This window comes from Schistocerca americana, chromosome 1, assembly GCF_021461395.2.
Source record: "Schistocerca americana isolate TAMUIC-IGC-003095 chromosome 1, iqSchAmer2.1, whole genome shotgun sequence".
NCBI classification, from domain to species: Eukaryota; Metazoa; Arthropoda; class Insecta; order Orthoptera; family Acrididae; genus Schistocerca; species Schistocerca americana.
Window position 1 is genome coordinate 311,709,898 of NC_060119.1, and position 9,266 is coordinate 311,719,163.

The window sequence follows — 9,266 nt, forward strand, 5'->3', positions numbered from 1 at the left end:
CATTCGGGTAGACGACGGTTCAAACCCGCGTCCAGCCATCCTGGTTTAGGTTTTCCGTGATTTCCCAAAATCGCTTCAGGCAAATGCCGGGATGGTTCCTTTGAAAGGCTACGGCCGACTTCCTTCCCTGTACGTCCCTAATCCCACGGGACCGATGACCTCGCTCTTTGGTCCCCTTCACCAAATCAACCATTCTAGAGCTTTATGAAGATATGTCCGAAAGGACAGATACCATCTTCATATACACTCCTGGAAATTGAAATAAGAACACCGTGAATTCATTGTCCCAGGAAGGGGAAACTTTATTGACACATTGCTGGGGTCAGATACATCACATGATCACACTGACAGAACCACAGGCACATAGACACAGGCAACAGAGCATGCACAATGTCGGCACTAGTACAGTGTATATCCACCTTTCGCAGCAATGCAGGCTGCTATTCTCCCATGGAGACGATCGCAGAGATGCTGGATGCAGTCCTGTGGAACGGCTTGCCATGCCATTTCCACCTGGCGCCTCAGTTGGACCAGCGTTCGTGCTGGACGTGCAGACCGCGTGAGACGACGCTTCATCCAGTCCCAAACATGCTCAATGGGGGACAGATCCGGAGATCTTGCTGGCCAGGGTAGTTGACTTACACCTTCTAGAGCACGTTGGGTGGCACGGGATACATGAGGACGTGCAATGGTAGAACGATGGGTTCGATGACGGTTTGGATGTACCGTGCACTATTCAGTGTCCCCTCGACGATCACCAGTGGTGTACGGCCAGTGTAGGAGATCGCTCCCCACACCATGATGCCGGGTGTTGGCCCTGTGTGCCTCGGTCGTATGCAGTCCTGATTGTGGCGCTCACCTGCACAGCGCCAAACACGCATACGACCATCATTGGCACCAAGGCAGAAGCGACTCTCATCGCTGAAGACGACACGTCTCCATTCGTCCCTCCATTCACGCCTGTCGCGACACCACTGGAGGCGGGCTGCACGATGTTGGGGCGTGAGCGGAAGACGGCCTAACGGTGTGCGGGACCGTAGCCCAGCTTCATGGAGACGGTTGCGAATGGTCCTCGCCGATACCCCAGGAGCAACAGTGTCCCTAATTTGCTGGGAAGTGGCGGTGCGGTCCCCTACGGCACTGCGTAGGATCCTACGGTCTTGGCGTGCATCCGTGCGTCGCTGCGGTCCGGTCCCAGGTCGACGGGCACGTGCACCTTCCGCCGATCACTGGCGACAACACGATGTACTGTGGAGACCTCACGCCCCACGTGTTGAGCAATTCGGCGGTACGTCCACCCGGCCTCCCGCATGCCCACTATACGCCCTCGCTCAAAGTCCGTCAACTGCACATACGGTTCACGTCCACGCTGTCGCGGCATGCTACCAGTGTTAAAGACTGCGATGGAGCTCCGTATGCCACGGCAAACTGGCTGACACTGACGGCGGCGGTGCACAAATGCTGCGCAGCTAGCGCCATTCGACGGCCAACACCGCGGTTCCTGGTGTGTCCGCTGTGCCGTGCGTGTGATCATTGCTTGTACAGCCCTCTCGCAGTGTCCGGAGCAAGTATGGTGGGTCTGACACACCGGTGTCAATGTGTTCTTTTTTCCATTTCCAGGAGTGTAGTTAAGGCTAACCGGCCATTGACTTTCTTCTTCTTTTTGCGGATGCACACACATTGCCCGAACTCTTACGGAACCTGGTAAGATTATCTGCCGTGAGCAATGAGTGTAATGGGCAGGGGCACTACGAATGTAGTGTGCGGACATTAAGTTGTAAATTTGGGTCTCACGGGAAGCGTGCAAAGGATAAGTCCCTGCAGTCGCACTATCCTCTGTTCCCTCGGTGGCTCAGGTGGATAGAGCGTCTGCCATGTAAGCAGGAGATCCCGGGTTCGAGTCCCGGTTGGGACACACATTTTCAACTGTCCCCGTTGATGTTTATCAACACCTGTCGGCAGCGTAGGGTCTTGATTTAATTATCATTGTGGAGCTTTGTTACTTGGCACTGGCACATCATGTGGAAGCTATTTTCGCCCTTAAGTTTTGCACAGCAATTTAGTTTCTCTATCACAGACCTTGTCTGTATTGTCTGCGACGTGATTCACGAAGAATTGAATAGCAGACGATTAAGATTTCTTTTTTTTCATTATTTTGCAGCTTGAAGAGCATATTAAAAACTTCCTAATCCTCAGCTTCACCAGCTTTACCTACCACTCCAGTGCATTGGGATATTTCTGCATTTGATTTGTATAGGTCCGCCATACACTATTAAGTTCGTGACCAAGTTCTCTGCCCCAAAGTACACCTCATCTCTCTCGTATGCTCGATTTGTCTTGGTAGCATTTTTAAATAGGTCATGTGAGGGCAATGGTCAAAGAAGGCAGAAAAAAGTATTTAAAACTAACGATATTTATTCCTAACGATCCTTTTATACAAATTCTTTCCAGCATGCCCTCTGATGTATTCCGTACATAAGTGTAAGTGAGAACTGATTCATTTGTTGCTTTCCGAGTGTCATGGAAGCAGGTTTTTATTGACCGTCTTCAGTTTTGCTGAAGTGTTGGTGTAATGATGTAGTTCATCAACATTTAAGACGCAATTAAAACCGCCTCTCAGATTATTGTCTGAGGATTCTAGCACAATAAGCACATCAGTTCTGCCTTTAGAAAAAAATTTGGTCTCCCTGTTTTATTATCTGACCAAGAGGGATATATAAATTCGGTCGTACTCTGTCAAAACGAAGTCCAGATATACCGCGGCCTCAATTCAACTGTTCTATTTCAGAAAACGGAATTCCGTCTGTCACTATTATGCTTGCTCCGCTACAACCATTCCTGGCCATGTTCATGTAAGTTTCGTAGCTTATCCACTGGATTTCCTCTGCACAAACGTCTTGTAAGAGAGCCACCTCAACAGCATAGCAACAGAGAAAATCAGCAAGTAATTATATTTTTAACTTACTCGTTACTTTCATCCACTATTAAAACGTTATAGGTTTCCTCCATTAAATTCTATTTTGAGATAAATTAAAAAAATAGAAGTCTGCCAGTGAATATTGAGTTTCATCTGCCCAGGATTCGTATCTCGGAATGCCTATTTTGTGTTCCACATCGTCACATTCGTGTGTGTGCAGAACTCTGGCATTCGACTACTGTATCTTTGTTTTGATTTTTATGATGCTTTTTGCTAACACACGGAACGTCGGTATCCTTTTTCACTCTTTCCTTGTTTTTTCGGTGACACTGTTCGTTGTCTGCTTCTGGATCTTTCGCTGGTAGCGACAGGTGAGGATAGCCTTTTCTGTTGTATCGCGATGTCGTTTCCTGCGGCAGTAGCCACGGGAAGCTTCTACAGTTCACAGTCTTCAGAATTATTTAATTCTTGTTTCCTTTTGCTTCAGTTTCGTCGTAATTTGTTCATCTGTCAATCATTTGTTCCTCACTGGGGTTTTCCACCATTTTCTCCTCCTTTTACATAGTTACTGACGCCTCACTTGTTTCTTGATCAAGGGTACGTGCCATTTCTACTTCCTGAATACCTTGCTGAGTTTCTTCAACTCGTTCCATTCCACACGATTTCTTTTCTGGCTGCTCAACTGAATTTCTTTGACGCAGTTTCTCCATCATTATTTTTGTCAACTTTCTATATAGCTAACTCTGATGTGCTAGTTATTTCCACTTCATTTATTTTAAGTGCGTTGTTCGTTTCTTCTATTCACTCTGCTTGATTTTCTTGATTGTACTGGGATGCAATGATTTCATTTCACCCTGACAAAACAGTTGCGTACTTACTTATCCTCTGGCAGTCTGTGTTGCTACGAAGTTGTCTAGGGCTTTGGTGATCAAAAGATTCCCTCAGATTCTCCGTTCTGTTTGTGAAACATTTAGTTTACCACCTTTATCTGATACGTAACCTGCTTACTGTCGTAGACAGTGCCATAAATCTTCAGGTTATCCCATATTTTATCAGATATAATTTCAAAGGAGAATTTGTAAATTCTGATTGATCGTAAATTTTGAGGTCCAGCCACTTATACAAATTTCTGGCCCAGAAAAAACAGCCATTTATGCCTTTATTTAAAATGTTAGTATTACATTTGATTTTCGTATACCTTAAAGGGAAACATACGTTTATGAAACTAATCTTCAAGGTTTACTTTTCATATTTGAGTTCTTTAACAGATTACGCTACAATTAACCTTCCGAATAAAGTCAGGTGAGCCCTTGAGCAGTCTCACAAGTGACTGGTAATTGAATGGAAAATTCTGAAGCATTCTGGCGTGCAGAGATGTACTCGTATATTGCAATCAGGGCATACCAGCTTGTTCCTTTCCTGCTTGCTTTGCCAGTAAACTATCTCGTCTACTCCGAGCAAATATGGAAAACCCATTTGTATGCTGCTTCGTCATGAGATTCAGCTGTAAAAAAGACGAGACTAAAACAAATAAAACAGAACTAAATTGTAATTACAGCAGCAGTATCTGCAACAACAATATTAGCTATGAAAAATTTTATCAGACTTCAGCTTACCTGAAAATTAATCTTCTTCAGACTGTTCCCACTCAGATACTCCTCCCAACCAGAACCATTGAATTCTCTCTCCTCGGATACCAACAACTCTTGTTAACTCGACAAACGTGACATATTTGTAGCAGTATTACAGCAACTGCGAGTGCACGTGGTAGCTCAAAACAGTCACGACAGCAAAAAAAAGAAAAAAAAGGCTCTGAGCACTATGGGACTTAACATCTGAGGTCATCAGTCCCCTAGAACTTAGAACTACTTAAACCTGACTAACCTAAGGACGTCACGACAGCAGCTCTTACATTAACAACTGCGTCTTTCGAAGTAATTCTAAGAACTGACTACAGAATGCAGCACTTGTCAACTAACGTATAGTGAGACGTCTGTACGTCGTTGTAAAACGAAACGATTCCAGTTTATGAGCAACAGCTGGCTTGCGCCTCGTGAAAATCGCTGCCTGACATACACTTGGACAAAGTCCTTTGAACACAATGTTGTGGCACCACGACTTATGCTGGGTTTGTCGCCAGTGTGTTTAACCAGTATCCATAATTGTAACTTTGCTTACGGAACCATCGCTGTGATCAGTTTTAGTAGTACCTTTAAGCTTTAGTACTGATACACTTCCCAAATACGTTTCTTTGCAACGTTGTCCATTTGAAAAAGTAAGCATTTCTCATTGTTCAATGTTATTATATTTACGAGCCAGTTTCAAAAAAAAAAAAAAAAAAATACTCTGAGCATTGTGGGACTTAACATCTGTGGTCATCAGTCCCCTAGAACTACTTAAACCTAACTAACCTAAGGACATCACACACATCCATGCCCGAGGCAGGATTCGAACCTGCGACCGTGGCGGTCACGCGGTTCCAGACTGAAGCGCCTAGAACCGCACGGCCACACCGGCCGGCAGCCAGTTTCAGATGGGTAATTAAAAATTATGTGCAGTGTTCTTCTCAAAGCTAAACTTGACCGTTGTTTTACATGAAAAGGAAATGTTCACTGTACTTACAAAGTTGCACACGAAATTGGGTGGTGAGTGCACTAACTGTAAACAAGACTGCTCCACCAGGAAGGCCGCAGTGCAGGAAAGCACTCCACAGAGACCACGAACAGACTGTGCTGAGCCACGCTATGTATATTAACTAATTATTACGGCATCAATGTAATAAAAACTCATAAGGAGCCAATATTCAGACATGCTATGAAAAAGAGTGTACATATGTATGTACGAGGGCTGTCCAGAAAGTAAGTTACGATCGGTTGCGAAATGGAAACGACTATGAAAATCCGATAAAGCTTTGCAAAGATGTGTTGGGCAGTGTCTCTAGTATGACTCTAGGTGGAATTATGTCGCTCTTTTCATTCCTGAGCTCTTAGTGAGCGCGTAAAGATGTTATAGAAAATAGTGTCTCCCGCCAAGTACGAGGGCCTGGTGAGAATTTTCCCCTGAAGCTATGCAACCAACATTACATAACTGTCGTGCGGTTTCTTCTTCAAGACAATTCTCAGCCTCATTCTGCAGGGGCAATGAAGATGTTCCTGCATCGTTTCAATTGGAAATGTTTGGTTACCCACAATACAGCCCGTAATTGTCTCCCACTGAGTTTCATCTCTGCTCAAACGAACCGCTGGCTATGAAGACAACATTTTGGCACAGACAACGAGCTTTAGGCCAGCGTAGAGAATTGGCGGAAAGCACTGGCGGCTGCCTTCTATGATGAGGGTATTGGAAAGTTGGTACAACGCTACGACGAATGTCTGAGTCAGAACGGCGACTACGTAGAGAAGTAGCTGAAAGGTGTAGCTAACTGTTACAAATGAAACATTTCTCATTTTCACTGTGATTTTCATTTCGCGATCAATCGTAACTTACTTTCTGGACAGCCCTCGTATGTGTGCAACCCATCTCCTCGCAAACACTAGACGGACTTCAGCCAAACTTGGTACACATAAGACTTACTGTCTGGAGATAATCGCTTGAGGATGAGGACTACCATCAAAATGGCGGGGAAAGGGTGAAAAAGCAATGTAGACCACGACACGTGGATACCCATACTTGGTTTATACAGTGTTTTAGAAAGAGAGCACTTAGTGCCTTGCTACAAACTTTATACATAATTCAAACCTTTAAGAAACTTCTTTCTCCCTAACAGTCCCCGCAACACGAAAAACAGAAAAAAAGTTTATAGCATACTACATTTTTTCCTGTTCATGCAGTTATGAAACACGACGTCTGTAGGCCTAATTTATTAGTTCTTTACTACTGATTGCATTCGTGACAGATCTTCCAGACAGTATTCCCATGTATGACTGAATGTAACAGCAAAATTATGTCATCGTACGACACATATTTCAGGTGACATGACGGCGTAAACACCAACAGAGGTGAAAAAGTGCCGTATCATGCGTAATGCGTAAATGTGTTACTGATAACTCTGTTAGAAACGCATTTCGCAGACAGGATTCACATTTGCCATTGAATGTACCTGCAAGATTATATCATTGTACAACATATAATTTAGGAGATATGACGTCAGATACTGAGATGCGTGAAAAACTGTCGCATCATGAATGACGCTTAAATTTATTACGTCTTTGCTACCAACCCTATTCGTAACAAATGAATGTGCCAACAAAAATATATCATTGAACGACTCGGAGTTCAGGAGATATGAAGTCATAAACATTGAGCAGCGTGAAAAAGAAACTGCAGGGTCAAATTAGCTAGAGAGCAAAATCATGGGTAGCACTCTCGTCCTTCACCCCTGGAACGATGTCAACTAAATTTCGTATACATATTACGAGTAGTTACGATCTGGAAAGAAATACTGTGGGGCTGACAACCATCGGTATTCTATTTCGGTGGGGCTGATGAAGTTGAGAAAGAGTGATAGTGATAGGTGGACAGAGAGAGAGAGAGAGAGAGTGGGAAAGAGGAGATGGGTACAGATAGGGGAGGGGGAAGGAGATGGGCAGAGAGATGGGAGAGGGAAAGGAACAGAGAGAGGGGTGAGGAGGAGATGGACAGAAAAAGGAAAGAGGTGAAGATGGATAGGAACAGGGGGGAGGAAGAAATGCGGTCACAGACCCAGATAACTTCTATTGACTACTGTAAACTGACTTAGAGGCCATATGTTCCTCATCGAAATACATTTCTTCTGATGGTCTCTACCTCCTGTATTAATTTGAACGATGTATGTATAAATACAGTATATTTATGTATGTTCCATATCTCTCCTACTAAATCACTGGACCGATTTCAACCAAAGATGGTACACATATCACTCATTGGCTGGAAAACATCATTGTGGGTTAAGAACAACGTACCTATCAATGGAGTGGGGGTGAAAAAGCAGTGCAACCCACGATGCACAAATGCCCATAATTCAGTTATCTAGTATTAGCAAATGAGAGCACTTAGAGACTTGCAACAAACTTAACACATAATTCAAACCTTTAAGAAAGTTTTACTCCCTACGACCCCCATAAAATGATGAAAGGAAGAAAGTTTGTCGCATACTACATTTTCTTCGTTCATGCAGTAAAAATGCTGCATGAAGCATGACGATATAATGGAATTACTTCTTTAATATCACTGCAGTCACGATAAATTTTTCCGGCGGTATTTACATATTCCACTGAGTGTATTAGCGAGATTATATCATTGTACGATACATATTTCAGGAGATACAACGCAGTAAACACTAAGTTGCGTGACAAACTGCCGCATCATGCGTGACATTTCAGTTTATTACTTCTTTATTACTAACTCTGCACACAACACATTTCGCAGACATCAGTCGGATATACCACTGGGTGTACTTGAACAGTCATATCACTTGTGCAGCACATAGTTCAGGAGATACGACGTCATAAATATTGAGCTGCAGGAAAATGAATCTGCTGTGCGAAATTCGCTTTTTACAAATACCTGTGAAATATACTTGACATGTGCATACGCGGGCAAAACCGCGGGTAAAGAGCTCATCCTAAACCACTGGAACGATTATAAGCAAATTTGATTCACGTATTACGAGCAGTTACCACCTGAAACGACGTAGTACAATAAACTTTTGGATCGTTCACCCACTGTGTTTTTTGGAGGTGTCTGTGCCTTGAAGTCGTTTGGTAAATTTCGTGCGGCAGTTTTCGTCTGACGTTTCTTATTGTTTCTAGTGAAATATTTCAGTAAAATTTTCATTCTCTGTTTTAATTTCCTTGAGTATTCCAGTGGCCACGCGAAGTTTTGGTGGTATATGTATTAGTTTTGGTTTAGTAGTATTAATAAAAGTTGCTTTCTTAGTAGAGAGACAATTTCGAGACCACTATTGTTAGTTCTTTAAATAGTTCTGCTGTTGTAACTGAACTTAGATAACATAGACGTTTAGTTTTTTCAGTAACTGTTAAAATTTTATCATGAGTGATAAGTGTGGGCTTTGTCGTAGGTTTGTGAGTAGTGGGTTACGGTGTGGGATTTGTTCAAAGCATTCAGTGATGCGGGGGGGGGGGGGGGGGGGTATGCAGTGGGGAAGCCAGTGGGCGTTCTAGCGAGATCTTCTCCTGAGAATGGAGAATCTGTTGCAGAAATAAATTGACAGAAGAGCAGGAGTGTAAGATCTGTGCCCTTCACGTGCAGTTACAAGATGCAAAAGAGGAAATAGATAGGTTGAGGAGGGTGAAGGGTGCTGGTGAATGAGAACTGGTAGTTTGTAAGAAGGCAGCTAGGAGGAGGAGAT

General features: G+C 43.6%; 1 non-coding gene across 1 annotated transcript; it reads left to right on the forward strand.

The window, feature by feature from the left end:
• Positions 1-1,838: 1,838 nt before the first annotated feature.
• Trnat-ugu lies at positions 1,839-1,915 on the forward strand. The gene has a single exon. It is a non-coding gene; the product is annotated as a tRNA-Thr (tRNA).
• The last annotated feature ends 7,351 nt before the right edge of the window (positions 1,916-9,266 follow it).